The sequence below is a fragment of the Sceloporus occidentalis genome, unplaced genomic scaffold, assembly GCF_023333645.1.
Source record: "Sceloporus occidentalis isolate IW3139 unplaced genomic scaffold, rSceOcc1.0.p SCAF_1, whole genome shotgun sequence".
In the NCBI taxonomy this organism is placed as follows: Eukaryota; Metazoa; Chordata; class Lepidosauria; order Squamata; family Phrynosomatidae; genus Sceloporus; species Sceloporus occidentalis.
The window spans coordinates 161,992,746-162,009,939 of record NW_028316981.1 but is presented as its reverse complement, the minus strand read 5'-3'; the positions used below and the strand labels follow the sequence as shown (position 1 = coordinate 162,009,939).

General features: G+C 50.3%; 1 protein-coding gene across 6 annotated transcripts in view; it reads right to left on the bottom strand.

Annotated features, from left to right (window-relative positions):
• The window catches only part of NCKAP5L (NCK associated protein 5 like), a 75,690-nt gene that overhangs the window by 51,222 nt on the left and 7,274 nt on the right, over nucleotides 1-17,194 (bottom strand). For 2 of the 6 annotated variants that reach the window (XM_089480053.1, XM_089480079.1), the window contains exon 3: nucleotides 4,518-4,627. The exons of the other annotated variants lie outside the window; for them this stretch is intronic. The gene's annotated coding sequence lies outside the window, so the exon portion shown is untranslated. The remainder of the gene's footprint in view (nucleotides 1-4,517; nucleotides 4,628-17,194) is intronic. 6 annotated transcript variants of the gene reach the window in all.

The following is a 17,194-nucleotide window of genomic DNA, read 5'->3' as shown; positions in this document are numbered from 1 at the left end:
GATACGAAATACCCAGGTTACGAAATTTTCAGGATACGAAAAAAACCCATAGGAAATTATTGTTCCGGGTTAAGAAAGTTTTTTCGGGTTACGAAAAAACTTTTGGTGCTTTTCTGTGCGATTTCACACGGAATCGCGGCTTTTCCCCATTAGCGCCTATGGGGATTCGGCTTGCGAAAGCCTTTCAGGTTACGAAATTGACAGCGGAACGAATTAATTTCGTAACCCGAGGCACCACTGTATTTAGGAAGGACTATTGAAAAAAAGGAGATCAGTTTCGTGTTTTTTTGTGTTTATAACCAGTAAAGCTTTTGGAAACTTAAGAAATTTGTGGACAAGTATTTTGTTCTGGCTGTGTTCCCGAGAGCCAGAGGCCTTACTACACCCAAAGTCCATAGCATCGCTCTTGGGATAAAACAACTACTATCTCCCACACTGCCCAACAGGAACAGGGCTCTATGCACATATCAGCATTTGTAAATAAGGATTGCACACAAGTAGGAATTCTAATTGTCCCACAATCTTTCTCCCATAAAAGAACTTCATACACATGGGGGGTAGACTTGTAAGTCCCCATTGTACATGCATCAATGGGAGTAGAAATAACCTGCATAGCTCTACAACCCCTCAAACAAGTGGGAGGGAGGTCACCTGTGCCATATACTGAAACACTCTTGAGGGTTGATCAGACATGGTCATGTTTTAGGGTGCATCAACCCAGCCCCCCCCTGCCTCCGTGAAGTATTTGTTCTGCAAAAATGAGTTCAAGCCCCTTCACCCTGAGCACAGCAATAAGCCAACGGCCCAGCAGACCATGTACCCTCAGGGCTACAAGAGTATATACCCACTAGAAAGAGGTGGCTCAGCCCCAGAGATATCAGAGGCAGCTGGATCGCTTCCCAGTCCATAAGACTGGTGCTGAGTAAAGGCACAGGCTTGGCTTGAGACAACCAGCTGAAAGTACTAAGTTGCAAGGAAGAGTTGCTCAGGAACAGGGAAGAACCCTCCTCCATAAGAGACCAGATGCTGAGCCCTGGGTGGGGGGCAGGCAACCCAGCCAGATAAGTCCCAATTTTGGGACAGCAATGTTGTGGGAGAAAATATCCATCCTGAGCTCTTATGCTCACCAATAAGTGATTGGCTGATGCCTGTCCTTGGACTGTGTTAATCCTGACTCTTGGACTACACCTGTCTGCTTGTTGTTTGAACTTGATTGGTTTTTGACCCTAGATGGCTCCTAACTCTGGCTCAAGATCCCCTTCCCCTGTTTTCACTGACTTTCTTGTAGGACTCGGTCTTTGCTTCCCTTATGACTCAGCATGTGAGTTTCCCCTTACTTGTTTTGTCTACTTGCTGTATATGCCTTTCCCTATATTAATCCGGGACTGTTTAAAGCTTGCCACTGAAATAGGGCTGACTGGAAACAGGGTGGAGGTTGGCCTAGGCAATCCAGGTCCCCAGTGAGGCATAACACTAACTGGGTGACCTTGGGACAGCCTGTCTTCCTCACATACACACATTTCACCCAACCTACTTTAAGAGGGTTGTTGTGAGGGGAGGGGAGGATCTATATGCCACCTGGAGTTAATCAGACCCAAGGTATAAAAATGTAATTGATAAGTTAAATACCATAAATTTGAATTTTTCTCCATGGCATGTTTGAGAGATCTCCCCTTTTAAGGAAAGCTAAAATTGATGCATGCCTCTGCCAGTGTGATATAGAATCATAGAGTTGGAAGAGACAGCAAGGGCCATCCAGTCCAACACCATTTTGCCATGCAGGAAATCTAAATCAAAGCATCTCCGACAGATGGCCATCCAGCCTCTGTTTAAACACCTCCAAGGAAGGAGACTCCAGTACACTCCAAGGGAGTTTGTTCTACTGTCGAACAGCCCTTACTGTCAGGAAGTTCCTCCTAATGTTGAGGTGGAATCTCTTATCCTGTAGCTTGCATCCATTGCTCCGGGTCCTAGTCTCTGGAGCAGCAGGAAACAAGCTTGTTTCCTCCTCAATATGACATCCCTTCAAATATTTAAACAGGGCTATCATATCAGCCATTAACCTTCTCTTCTCCAGGCTAAACATCCCCAGCTCCCTAAGTCGTTCCTCATAGGGCATGGTTTCCAAGCCCTTCACCATTTTAGTCTCCCTCCTTTGGACACACTCCTGTTTCTCAACATCCTTTTTAAATTGTGGTGCCCAGAACTGGACACAGTATTCCAGATGGGGCCTGACCAAAGCAGAATAGAGTGGCACCTATTACTTCCCTTGATCTAGACACTATACTTTTATTGATGCAACCTAACATTGCATTGGCCTTTTTATCTGCCACATCGCATTGTTGACTCATGCTCAATTTGTGGTCTATTTGGACTCTAGATCCCTTTCACATGTAGTTTCATTCAGTCAGGTGTCCCCCATCCTATATCTGTGCATTTAATTTTTCTGCCCTAAGTGCAGTACCTTACATTTCTCCGTGTTGAATTTCATTTTGTTAGCTTTGGCCCAGTTTTCTAGTCTAGGGTGGTTTGAATGTTGAATTAAGACTCTGGAAGACCAGGTTTTGAATCCCTACCATGGAAACACATTGGATGAACATGGGCAGAAGGCGGCAATGGCAAACCTCCTCTGAAGAGGTCTTGCCAAGAAAACTGCATGCTAAGGGTTGCAATTAGTCAGAAATGACTTAAAGGCACACAGCAATAACATATGCCATCAGACTCTGGACTGAAAATTTCACACTGCAAGGATGACTATATTAAATGCTGTCCCCCACCCACCAAATCCATAGCATGAATAAGGTTTTTAAAAATGACTTCTGGCCTCTTCCACCCTCACCCAAAGTTTGAAGCTTCTTCGTTTTCACTGAAAAGGTAGAGACACCAATGTCAGACAGCACCCAGTAAAGTCTGGAGGGCACAAAGAGTTCTCTCATGTCATTTCACATCGTGGCATGAATCACAAATATGTTTTCTGTACACACACAGCTCTACTCCCATCATGTATATACATCAGCCTTCTGCTTAAGGCTTGCTTGTCTCTTGTGGTAAAAAATCCATTACTCAAGATGGTTCCAACAAGATAAGAATTACTGTGCTGAGTCAGACCCAAGGTCCATCTAGCTCAGCAGCTTTTTTTCTGCAGACACAGCAGTGGGCAGTCTGATATCCCAGGAAAATGCTCAAGCACTTTTTGTTTTGGTCATTGTTAATTCCCACTAAGGGTTAGTCAGATGTACATCTCCCCTGCTCAGCTCTTATCTTCTGGGTACTCATCTAAATCCATTTAGCCCATCTTTTGTGCTACCTCATTGCCACAGCATTCTGCAAAGATGGATTCCACAGGTTCATGAGACACTGCATTAAACCAAATTTTCTCTTGCAGTTTCCTGCATTCCAGACATTGTGATGCAGTGTAACTTTACAGCCAACAGCCAACATCCAAAGGCAGTCTCTTCAGAGCAGTAACAAGTGTCCATTTAGAACAGGGGTAGGCAACCTTTTTGAGCCGGGGGCCGGGTTGCTGTCCCTCAGACAACTGGTGGGCTGAACTCAAAATGGTGCCCGGAGCGGCGTGGAAGCTGCGGCGGGGGTGGCAATCGGTGGCAGGACCGGGCTGGGGCCGGTCCCAAGGCCTTGCCAGGCCGGATCCGGCCTGTGGGCCGTAGGTTGCCGACCCCTGATTTAGAAGAACATTTAAGCAATTTTAAGAGGCGGAAATCCCACACCTGAAATGGAAGCCTAAGAGGCTGCCTAAAAGCCTAAACACAATTTGGCTAAAGATACAAGAGAATCATTCAACTAGGGGGAAGGAGAGAATTTAAGAAACTCAACCAGAATGTCATCCTTACATTTGTTGGAAAGTTCCACAGCAGGAAGTTTGTTTTAAACAATGACCAGCTTTATTTATTTGTAAGCACAAAGCAAGAAGGGAAACTTCAGCTCTGCTTTTTCCTAATGTGTTTGGTTGGGATGCTCTACACCAAACTCAAACTGCAGAGACTGGGTCAGGATGCAAGATAAAACAAAAAAAGCATCTGCCGCCAACATCGGAATGCCCAGACACAACAACAGCAGCAGGAGCAGCAAAAATAGCAGCAGAGCCTCAGGCAAGGATACGGCCGTTTATTTATGCCATTTATTTATAGCTGCAACTGGTCACCAGCCATGTCTACACGCACAGCAAGAGGTGGTGGTGGAGAAACACTACATACCAGGAAAGGGGACATGTACGCACAGACCAGACCTGCATATTTTCACAGTACCTCTTAGTCTTTGCTTCCGCTATTTACGTCACAATACATATTTAGAAACAGAAGCTGCAATACAGGCGCAGGGAGCAGGCAGACCTCCTGGTAATGTTGACTAAAGCTCCTACGCTTTTCAATGCTGATGGGAGCTGCAATCTGATGGCCACATGTTCCATACCGTCCAACATTTCAGATGAAAACTGTGGTCAAGCTGGCAAAGGTATTAATGAGCAAGCACTAAAAGAGGCTACATCAATTTGCTTTTACCTGAGTCTACTGGGGACAAGATTTCACCTCCTCCTGCCCTCTCTTCTTTCAGCTACTGAATTGTCAACTACTTTTGTACTTTGAACTCAGTCTGCAGCAACTGAAGGAAGCTGAGGATAAAGGGGGAAAGGAGGATGAAGAAAGAGAAACTGGGACATTTTAAAAGCAGTTGGAAAAGTGAGAGGATTAATCAGAACTGTCCCTGCCAAATCCAGACAACTGGAGAGTATGATGTTCTCTCCTGCTAACATCTGTATAACATTTTGCCTTGCAGACAGGCCTGTTACAGACAGCCAAAATAAAGCTGCTTCGAGTCACAGTGGAGGTATGGTGTTTCAATGATGCATGCGTCCTAAGAATCCAGAAGCCACACCAAAGCCACACTCCAGTCCTTAGGGCTGGAGTGTGGCTTTGGTGCAACTTCTGGACTTTTAGGACGCATGCATCATTGAAACACCATACCTCCACTGTGACTCGAAGCAGCTTTATTTTGGCTGTCTGTAACAGGCCTTAATGAAAATCCTGCAAGCTAAGTCCTTATTACCCCCATTTGAAGAGGGGTTTGGAGCAGATGTTGAGATAAAAGTGATTTGTCTAAAAGTGTATCTATACTGTAGAATTTATACCAATTTAAAATCACTTTGACTATTATGGCTCCATTGTATGAAATCCTGGTATTTTTAATTTGGTATGGGATTTTGAATTCTCTAATAGAGAGCTCTAGAATATGTTCAGGAAGATTGGAGTTGGAGTCTCCAGCAGAGAATTCCAGATGCTTCACCATCAAACTACAAATCCCAGCACCCCATAGCATGGAGCCATGAGCAGTATCAAACTGCTGTAAGTGTTAACAGTGCAGATACTCTAAGAGGTTTTCAATTTCAAACAAAATTTGAAATGGTGTCTTGGACCATACATGTGGCTTTCCCCACATGCACACTTGTTGTTTTCTTAGCAATCATTCTGTGTCTGTTACAGCAGAGAAGCGTGGTAAGGGATAAACAATATAGGCTAACATTATTTCAGCTATTTACTACCCACTCTGCTGTTTTGTTTTTAACTGTGCTTTTATCCCACCCTTTCTCCAAGGAGCTCAGGGTTGAATACGCCCTGCCCCAATTTATCCTCACAACTACCTTGATAATACAGCAGGATTATTGTCTGACCCTAGGTCACAGAATGTGCTTTGTGGGTCAGCAGGGAATTGAACTCCAGTGGCCATGGCCTAAAGCCAGCTATGCACTACACCATTCTGTTCCAGGCAACCCTTTCAGTGCTGCGTCACCTTAAGGATTCAGGATTCTTGCCATGTGCACCCAGTCCTAGTGCATCAGGAGCTAGAATTCCCTGGACATGATCCTAGAGAAATAGGCTTGTCAGATCTCAGGGCCAGTCTCCTCCTCTCCAGACCTGCTCTTACCCACCAAACATCTTGGATTTTGAGCAGGGATGCACACTGGAGCACACGTTAAACTGAGACCCACTGTGGTGCTTCAGACGTTTATGCGCATGTTTAGCTTGGAGAAGAGAAGACTGAGAGGTGACATGATGATAGCAATCTTTACATATCTAAAGGGATGTTATATAGAAGATGAAGCCAGTTTGTTTACTGTTGCTCTAGGGTGATGGACTCTCCATTTTGAGAAGTCTTTAAACAGAGGTTGGGTGGTCATCTCTCAGAAGTGCTTTAGTTGTGTATCTCTGCATGATAGGAGTTGGTATAGATGGCCCTGTGGTCCCTTCCAACTCTGTGATTCTATGTTGTTAAGACTGAAGGAGAATCATGCAAGCCCCATAATGTCTTCACCATCAACTATGCTGCATAGGCTATTGGGAGCTTAAGCCCAACAACACCTGGAAGACCACATCTTGCCTATGTCTGCACTAAAGCTATCAATTGTTGGGAACTGGTGGGAAGCCAAATTACAGTGACCATTTGTAGGGGAAGTTCAGCCCTTGTTGCCTCCACATGAAACTCTGCTGCACAGATGCAGTTAACTGCTAGCAAGAGACTGCTCCTCCTCACCCACACAGCTGGAATGAAGGTCCTGAGACTTGCAACATCTCCTCTCCAGTGTCAGCATGCCCAGAGCAGCTGCACCTTGAGTCCTGTACATTTCTAATGGTCAGTCTGTCCGTCCTTCCCTCCCTCTCCTAACCCCACCCAGCTGCTCAAATTCTGTCAAAATGATCAGCAACATTTTAAAGCAAGCTGCATCTTGCATAATCAAAACCAAACTGCATTAAGCATCCGCATGACTCCTTCATGTTCCTTCCAGGGAAGGAACCAGAAGTCATGAACTCCTAGTCGAAGGCCAGTCCTTCAGTGCAGGAATGTGCCTCAGCTCATATAACATACAAAACACAGGGATTGAAAATCCCAAAATCTATGCTATAGTACCACAATATTAAATCCTGTTATTGGCAAAGCACAGTGTGTCACAAAACACAGCTTCAATTTTTATTTTTATTTTGGGCTGCAACTTTCAGAATCTCTCAGTGGCAAACCATGAAGGGCTCTGGGAACTGAAGACCAAGAAAAATAATGTTTCTAAACAAACAAGGAATAATCTGCATTGGACAAAGGTAGCAACAAACAAGATAGCCCAAACAAACTAGTCATGCTGCTTATACTTCATCTATTCCAGGGGTAGGCAACCTGCGGCCCGCGGGCCGGATGCAGCCCGGCAAGGCCTTGGGACCGGCCCCAGCCCGGTCCTGCTGCCGATTGCCACCGGAGCCTTTGGCCTCTCGCGTGAGAGCGTGGGGCCTTTGGCCTATCAGGAGGGGGCGGGCAAGGGGGGGCAAGCAGCGGACAAGGGGGGCAATTGTCTATAGAAGCCTCTGAAACATGCATTTATATTAGCATTTTTTTAAAAAATCAGCAAATTTTTTTGCGCGTTCTCCATTTTTTAAAAAAAGTGTCCTCCATTTGAAAATTTTGTCCTATATTTGTCCCGGTTTATTTATTTAATTAATTTTTAAAATTATTTAATTATTTTTTTTGGGCTTAGGCCCCCCAGTTGTCTGAGGGACAGCAACTCAGCCCCCAGCTCATAAAGGTTGCCTACCCCTGATCTATTCCCTACAGATAAAAGGGAAGCTCTATCCCTCAGCCCTTCAGGGAACAGAGTCTAATGTGGAAGTCATTTTTGAGTGTAAAGGAGGAAGAAGAAGAGAAACAGGAACTGGTAGAAATATTCTTTGCAAAAGGGAATTTTTGCTGGTTTGCAAATCTACCACATCCAACACTATGTATTTCGTTGGAACTTTTGTCTGCTTATGATAAAGGAAAGGACTGTATCTCCCAGTAGCTGGAACCATCTTTTGTTTCAGTACAGTCCTTGTTGGTGGATAAGACTCCACCATCTGGTCTTCCCAGTTATAAAGCACATGCATTTGAGGCAAATGCAGCATGAACATCCCTCCAAAGAAAAGAGCCACTGTCATAAAGAACAGGAAGCAGCTGCAACATTCAAGTACTGAAATCAGTTTACACGCTTGCACATAAGATTGAGAGTAAAACAAAGAATGCATCCAAATAATAAAGATCTGGAGTCTTCACAATCAACTGTAAAGAATCATTATTAGATTAATCGATTCAGAAAGACCTATACTGTGTTGTAAGCCATGTATAGCTAAGCTCACATTAGAAATGATGCATTGAGCTTGGCTACTTTTTCCTCTTGCCTTCATTGGGTGGAGCCGAGTGCCTTGCCACTGCAGTCCTGCCCATCATTCCAGCTTGGCCCTTTGCTGGCTTTGGTTATGTTGGTCCCAGATTTTTCATCTTTTCTTCCCTTATTGTTCTGACATGCACATTTTCTCTCTCATACATACATACACAAGACACACACACACTCCTACCCCACTCTGCAGCAATGACAGGAAATGGCACTACATCAACCACAGACCTGGGGAAGTAAGATGCTGTCTGGGAGGAAAAAGGAAAGCCAGCCATTGTGCACAGAACAATGGCATCAAAGGAGGGTGCCCCCTTCCCTCCCGTCCCCCACAATCAATAGCATGAGAGGGGACCAGGATTCAGAAACCGGGAAGGAAGTGGGGTGCCCAACTCCGTGTGACCTAACCTAAAGAGAGGCAGATTGGCTCCCTCCCATCCTTCTCCCACCCTGGCTTCTGTCATCTGAAAGAGAGTCAATAGGCAGACTCAGCCCAGCCGGATGCAACATGGCATGGCTGTAAGGCAGGAGAGGTTTCCAGAGTGATTAAAGCATCCTTCAAAAAGCACAAGAGTACATGGGCAGGCCTCAAGAGTGACTCTAAATGGACAAGCACCAGCTTACATTCTGGCTGTAGGGAGGAACCAGTCTTACACACACAAACACAACCTTCTATGTAGTGCACTAGAGGAGGTCGCCTGTAGTATACATGCATGAACCTGTGCTCAAGACCTTATCTTCTTCTAATTCAGCTTGGATTTGGTCATTCTTCTGCATCAGGTATGACTGGATAATTGAAATACTGTATTCAGTGGATTCAGAAATACTGCAGAACAATTCACCCTGAAAGGCTATGACTGTAGTGTCTCTGCATGAATCTTTATCTGGCCTCACTCTTTTTCCAGTTCAAGTGGAATGTAAAGAGTGACACTCATGGAGGGACATAAGAGACGTGCTTCTCAAAATGGGGAATCTTACATACCATCTAAATAGATGTGCATCGCCCAAAAGTCCTGTTAACATCAATGAGATTTCCTTCCCAAGAAACATGGAATCCCACTGGGTGATCTTGGGCAAGTCACAATCCCTCAGCCTGAGAGGATGGCAATGACAAAATCCCTCTGATGAGACTTTCCTAGAAAATCCCATGAAAGGTTTGCCTTGGGGTCACCATAAGTGGGAAACAATTTGAAGGTATACAACACCAAACATGTTTAGGAGTGCAAGCTGTAATCTGTCTAACAATCTGATTTCCATTCCATCACTGATCCTTACAGCTATCTCTCTTTGTTCCCTCTCTACCCATTTTATGGGCATGGAAAAATAGCTCAAAATAAAAACAGGTCCACTGAGCCCAGCACAGCTTAGAAAGTGACTTTCCTCTTACTTGTTCATGCCTTTCACTGGTGCATAATAAACAATTAGTTATTTTAGCATACCTAAATAGCTAACACTGAACAGTGAGGGTTCGGTGAATGAAAGATTCAATATGGAGCCGAAAACCTGGTCTCAGATGTTCTGCTCAGCAAAGTCACAAGACGGTAGAGGATGGCTGCATCACCTTATACTGTGTATGTGCAGAGTAACACATGCCATCCACCGGCCTGAGGGGAATGAGACTCCTCCCTCCATAACTGCCATCCCCCGGCCTGAGGGGAAGGAGACTCCTCCCTCCATAACTGCCATCCCCCGGCCTGAGGGGAAGGAGACTCCTCCCTCCATAACTGCCATCCCCCGGCCTGAGGGGAAGGAGACTCCTCCCTCCATAACTGCCATCCCCCGGCCTGAGGGGAAGGAGACTCCTCCCTCCATAACTGCCATCCGCCGGCCTGAGGGGAAGGAGACTCCTCCCTCCATAACTGCCATCCCCCGGCCTGAGGGGAAGGAGACTCCTCCCTCCATAACTGCCATCCGCCGGCCTGAGGGGAAGGAGACTCCTCCCTCCATAACTGCCATCCCCCGGCCTGAGGGGAAGGAGACTCCTCCCTCCATAACTGCCATCCCCCGGCCTGAGGGGAAGGAGACTCCTCCCTCCATAACTGCCATCCCCCGGCCTGAGGGGAAGGAGACTCCTCCCGCCATAACTGCCATCCCCCGGCCTGAGGGGAAGGAGACTCCTCCCTCCATAACTGCCATCCCCCGGCCTGAGGGGAAGGAGACTCCTCCCTCCATAACTGCCATCCCCCGGCCTGAGGGGAAGGAGACTCCTCCCGCCATAACTGCCATCCCCCGGCCTGAGGGGAAGGAGACTCCTCCCGCCATAACTGCCATCCCCCGGCCTGAGGGGAAGGAGACTCCTCCCTCCATAACTGCCATCCCCCGGCCTGAGGGGAAGGAGACTCCTCCCTCCATAACTGCCATCCGCCGGCCTGAGGGGAAGGAGACTCCTCCCTCCATAACTGCCATCCCCCGGCCTGAGGGGAAGGAGACTCCTCCCTCCATAACTGCCATCCCCCGGCCTGAGGGGAAGGAGACTCCTCCCTCCATAACTGCCATCCCCCGGCCTGAGGGGAAGGAGACTCCTCCCTCCATAACTGCCATCCGCCGGCCTGAGGGGAAGGAGACTCCTCCCTCCATAACTGCCATCCCCCGGCCTGAGGGGAAGGAGACTCCTCCCTCCATAACTGCCATCCCCCGGCCTGAGGGGAAGGAGACTCCTCCCTCCATAACTGCCATCCCCCGGCCTGAGGGGAAGGAGACTCCTCCCTCCATAACTGCCATCCCCCGGCCTGAGGGGAAGGAGACTCCTCCCTCCATAACTGCCATCCCCCGGCCTGAGGGGAAGGAGACTCCTCCCTCCATAACTGCCATCCCCCGGCCTGAGGGGAAGGAGACTCCTCCCTCCATAACTGCCATCCCCCGGCCTGAGGGGAAGGAGACTCCTCCCTCCATAACTGCCATCCCCCGGCCTGAGGGGAAGGAGACTCCTCCCTCCATAACTGCCATCCCCCGGCCTGAGGGGAAGGAGACTCCTCCCTCCATAACTGCCATCCGCCGGCCTGAGGGGAAGGAGACTCCTCCCTCCATAACTGCCATCCGCCGGCCTGAGGGGAAGGAGACTCCTCCCTCCATAACTGCCATCCCCCGGCCTGAGGGGAAGGAGACTCCTCCCTCCATAACTGCCATCCGCCGGCCTGAGGGGAAGGAGACTCCTCCCTCCATAACTGCCATCCGCCGGCCTGAGGGGAAGGAGACTCCTCCCTCCATAACTGCCATCCGCCGGCCTGAGGGGAAGGAGACTCCTCCCTCCATAACTGCCATCCGCCGGCCTGAGGGGAAGGAGACTCCTCCCTCCATAACTGCCATCCGCCGGCCTGAGGGGAAGGAGACTCCTCCCTCCATAACTGCCATCCGCCGGCCTGAGGGGAAGGAGACTCCTCCCTCCATAACTGCCATCCCCCGGCCTGAGGGGAAGGAGACTCCTCCCTCCATAACTGCCATCCGCCGGCCTGAGGGGAAGGAGACTCCTCCCTCCATAACTGCCATCCGCCGGCCTGAGGGGAAGGAGACTCCTCCCTCCATAACTGCCATCCGCCGGCCTGAGGGGAAGGAGACTCCTCCCTCCATAACTGCCATCCCCCGGCCTGAGGGGAAGGAGACTCCTCCCTCCATAACTGCCATCCCCCGGCCTGAGGGGAAGGAGACTCCTCCCTCCATAACTGCCATCCCCCGGCCTGAGGGGAAGGAGACTCCTCCCTCCATAACTGCCATCCGCCGGCCTGAGGGGAAGGAGACTCCTCCCTCCATAACTGCCATCCCCCGGCCTGAGGGGAAGGAGACTCCTCCCTCCATAACTGCCATCCCCCGGCCTGAGGGGAAGGAGACTCCTCCCTCCATAACTGCCATCCCCCGGCCTGAGGGGAAGGAGACTCCTCCCTCCATAACTGCCATCCCCCGGCCTGAGGGGAAGGAGACTCCTCCCTCCATAACTGCCATCCCCCGGCCTGAGGGGAAGGAGACTCCTCCCTCCATAACTGCCATCCGCCGGCCTGAGGGGAAGGAGACTCCTCCCTCCATAACTGCCATCCCCCGGCCTGAGGGGAAGGAGACTCCTCCCTCCATAACTGCCATCCCCCGGCCTGAGGGGAAGGAGACTCCTCCCTCCATAACTGCCATCCGCCGGCCTGAGGGGAAGGAGACTCCTCCCTCCATAACTGCCATCCCCCGGCCTGAGGGGAAGGAGACTCCTCCCTCCATAACTGCCATCCGCCGGCCTGAGGGGAAGGAGACTCCTCCCTCCATAACTGCCATCCCCCGGCCTGAGGGGAAGGAGACTCCTCCCTCCATAACTGCCATCCGCCGGCCTGAGGGGAAGGAGACTCCTCCCTCCATAACTGCCATCCCCCGGCCTGAGGGGAAGGAGACTCCTCCCTCCATAACTGCCATCCGCCGGCCTGAGGGGAAGGAGACTCCTCCCTCCATAACTGCCATCCCCCGGCCTGAGGGGAAGGAGACTCCTCCCTCCATAACTGCCATCCCCCGGCCTGAGGGGAAGGAGACTCCTCCCTCCATAACTGCCATCCCCCGGCCTGAGGGGAAGGAGACTCCTCCCTCCATAACTGCCATCCCCCGGCCTGAGGGGAAGGAGACTCCTCCCTCCATAACTGCCATCCCCCGGCCTGAGGGGAAGGAGACTCCTCCCTCCATAACTGCCATCCCCCGGCCTGAGGGGAAGGAGACTCCTCCCTCCATAACTGCCATCCCCCGGCCTGAGGGGAAGGAGACTCCTCCCTCCATAACTGCCATCCCCCGGCCTGAGGGGAAGGAGACTCCTCCCTCCATAACTGCCATCCCCCGGCCTGAGGGGAAGGAGACTCCTCCCTCCATAACTGCCATCCGCCGGCCTGAGGGGAAGGAGACTCCTCCCTCCATAACTGCCATCCCCCGGCCTGAGGGGAAGGAGACTCCTCCCTCCATAACTGCCATCCGCCGGCCTGAGGGGAAGGAGACTCCTCCCTCCATAACTGCCATCCCCCGGCCTGAGGGGAAGGAGACTCCTCCCTCCATAACTGCCATCCGCCGGCCTGAGGGGAAGGAGACTCCTCCCTCCATAACTGCCATCCCCCGGCCTGAGGGGAAGGAGACTCCTCCCTCCATAACTGCCATCCGCCGGCCTGAGGGGAAGGAGACTCCTCCCTCCATAACTGCCATCCCCCGGCCTGAGGGGAAGGAGACTCCTCCCTCCATAACTGCCATCCGCCGGCCTGAGGGGAAGGAGACTCCTCCCTCCATAACTGCCATCCCCCGGCCTGAGGGGAAGGAGACTCCTCCCTCCATAACTGCCATCCGCCGGCCTGAGGGGAAGGAGACTCCTCCCTCCATAACTGCCATCCCCCGGCCTGAGGGGAAGGAGACTCCTCCCTCCATAACTGCCATCCGCCGGCCTGAGGGGAAGGAGACTCCTCCCTCCATAACTGCCATCCCCCGGCCTGAGGGGAAGGAGACTCCTCCCTCCATAACTGCCATCCCCCGGCCTGAGGGGAAGGAGACTCCTCCCTCCATAACTGCCATCCCCCGGCCTGAGGGGAAGGAGACTCCTCCCTCCATAACTGCCATCCCCCGGCCTGAGGGGAAGGAGACTCCTCCCTCCATAACTGCCATCCGCCGGCCTGAGGGGAAGGAGACTCCTCCCTCCATAACTGCCATCCGCCGGCCTGAGGGGAAGGAGACTCCTCCCTCCATAACTGCCATCCGCCGGCCTGAGGGGAAGGAGACTCCTCCCTCCATAACTGCCATCCCCCGGCCTGAGGGGAAGGAGACTCCTCCCTCCATAACTGCCATCCGCCGGCCTGAGGGGAAGGAGACTCCTCCCTCCATAACTGCCATCCCCCGGCCTGAGGGGAAGGAGACTCCTCCCTCCATAACTGCCATCCCCCGGCCTGAGGGGAAGGAGACTCCTCCCTCCATAACTGCCATCCCCCGGCCTGAGGGGAAGGAGACTCCTCCCTCCATAACTGCCATCCCCCGGCCTGAGGGGAAGGAGACTCCTCCCTCCATAACTGCCATCCGCCGGCCTGAGGGGAAGGAGACTCCTCCCTCCATAACTGCCATCCGCCGGCCTGAGGGGAAGGAGACTCCTCCCTCCATAACTGCCATCCCCCGGCCTGAGGGGAAGGAGACTCCTCCCTCCATAACTGCCATCCGCCGGCCTGAGGGGAAGGAGACTCCTCCCTCCATAACTGCCATCCCCCGGCCTGAGGGGAAGGAGACTCCTCCCTCCATAACTGCCATCCCCCGGCCTGAGGGGAAGGAGACTCCTCCCTCCATAACTGCCATCCCCCGGCCTGAGGGGAAGGAGACTCCTCCCTCCATAACTGCCATCCGCCGGCCTGAGGGGAAGGAGACTCCTCCCTCCATAACTGCCATCCGCCGACCTGAGGGGAAGGAGACTCCTCCCTCCATAACTGCCATCCACCGGCCTGAGGGGAAGGAGACTCCGCCCTCCATATCCGCCAGCCTGAGAGGGAGTTCACTAGGCAGGGCCAGCTCCATCAGGGCCAGCCTGGAAGAAGGAAGAGCCCTCCCTCCAATCCATCTGCCTTGGTCCAGGCCTCAGAGGGAGAGAAGAACCACTGGACCTCATCCCCTTTCCCTCCACCATTCCCTTCTCCTTTTGTTTCGTGTCTTTTAGATTGTAAGCCTGAGGGCAGGAAACTGTCTGATTAAAAATAATAATTGTAAGCCACCCTGAGAGCCATTGGGGCTGAAGGGTGGGATATAAATACCTAAATAAATAAATAAATAAATAAATAAATCACTTTAGAATATGCCTCTAGGTAACTGTTCTTGTTATGGCTGCTGTGTGCCTTCAAGCCTTTTCTAGCTTATGATGGCCCTAAGGTAAATTGAGCTTTCTTAGCAAGATTTATTCAGAAAGGATTTGCCTTTCCCTTCCTCTCTGAGGCTGAGAATGTGACTTGCCCAAAGTCATACAGTGGGCTTCCATGGCTGAGCAGAAATTCGAACCCTGGTCCCCAGAGTCATAATCCAACACACAAATCACTACACCATGTAACATTTACATTGTAAACACATGGTTCTAAGTCAGAGAAGGGAATCAGGCAGCCCTCCACATGCTGCTGGACAACAACTGCCTTATCACTAGTGGTTCCTTATCACTATGTTGGCTGGGGTTTCTGGAACTTGCAGTCCAACAATATCCAGAGGACTGCATGATTGCTAATAGCATGTGTAGCAAGCTAGCAAAGCAGGGAAGGAGCTCAGAGCAAGACTCTCTTCCTACCCTTTCCTCAGAGGAGGCATTCTATCAAGTTAGGACCACATATCCTTCCACTGAGTGTATGGATAGCTATCTGTAAAAATCGAAAATAACAGTCTATCATCACTCATCATTGTTTTATTCATTTGTCTATCCACACAGTCATGTATACATCTATGGTGATTAAGAATTCATTTGTATTTGCAAGAGCTTGACATCTGTTCTGGCCAGTGACAAGGGATCAGGTGAAGAGTGGAAGGGACCACATGTTTGGGAGAAAGAATACCTGGCTTCTTCTCTCAGAACCACAGGTGAGATAACTGGGTGCAGCTTGGGTGATCAGAGGTAGTGTGTTGCCAACCCTCCCAGGCAAGGATGATTCACAGACCAGGTTTGAAGGCTGGGGGGGGGAACCCTTCTTCTACCATTTTGGGTTGAGTTATCCCACCTCAATCCATGAACCACCACTGTTTCCAGGACAAGTGGGAACCAATAATATTGCCTTACTCTGGTCCTTGCAGTGGAAGAGGAAAGATTCTAGAGCAGATCATTAAAAAGAGAATCTGTGAACATCTAGAAGGCAATGCCATAATCACAAAAAGTCAACATGGGTTTCAGAGAAACAAGTGATGCCAGACAAATCTAATCTCTTTCTTTGATAAAATTACCAGCTTGGTAGATGAAGGGAATGCTGTGGATATAGTATATCTTGATTTCAGTAAGGCCTTTGACAAAGTTCCCCATGACATTCTTGCAAACAAGCTTGTAAAATGTGGGTTAGACAAGGCAACTGTTAAGTGGATTTGTAACTGGTTGACCGGACGAACCCAAAGGGTGCTCAACAATGGCACCTTTTCATCCTGGAGAGAAGCGACAAGTGGAGTCCCACAGGGCTCTGTCCTGGGCCCAGTACTGTTCAACATCTTTATCAATGACTTGGAAGAAAAAATTGGGGGAATACTTATCAAATTTGCAGATGACACCAAATTAGGAGGAATAGCTAATACTCCAGATGACAAGATCAAAATTCAAAATGACCTGAATAGACTAGAAAGCTGGGCCAAAGCTAACAGAATGAACTTCAACAGGGAGAAATGTAAGGTACTGCACTTAGGGCAAAAAAATGAAATGCAAAGATATAGGATGGGGGACACCTGGCTTAAGGAGACAACATGTGAAAGGGATCTAGGAGTCCAAGTAGACCACAAGTTGAACATGAGTCAACAGTGCGATGCAGCAGCTAACAAGGCCAATGCGATTTTAGGCTGCATCAATAGAAGTATAGTGTCTAGATCAAGGGAAGTCATAGTGCCACTATATTCTGCTCTGGTCAGGCCCCACCTGGAATACTGTGTCCAGTTCTGGGCGCCACAATTCAAAAAGGACATTGAGAAACTGGAGCATGTCCAAAGGAGGGCGACTAAAATGGTGAAAGGTCTGGAAACCATGCCCTATGAGGAACACCTTAGGGAGCTGGGTATGTTTAGCCTGGAGAAAAGAAGGTTAAGAGGTGATATGATAGCCCTGTTTAAATATTTGAAGGGATGTCATATTGAGGAGGGAGCAAGCTTGTTTTCTGCTTGTCCAGAGACTAAGACCCGGAGCAATGGATGCAAGCTGCAGGAAAAGAGATTCCACCTAAACATTAGGAGGAACTTCCTGACAGTAAGGGCTGTTCGACAGTGGAACACATTTCCTAGGAGTGTAGTGGAGTCTCCCTCCTTGGAGGTCTTCAAACGGAGGCTGGATGGCCATCTGTCGGGGATGCTTTGATC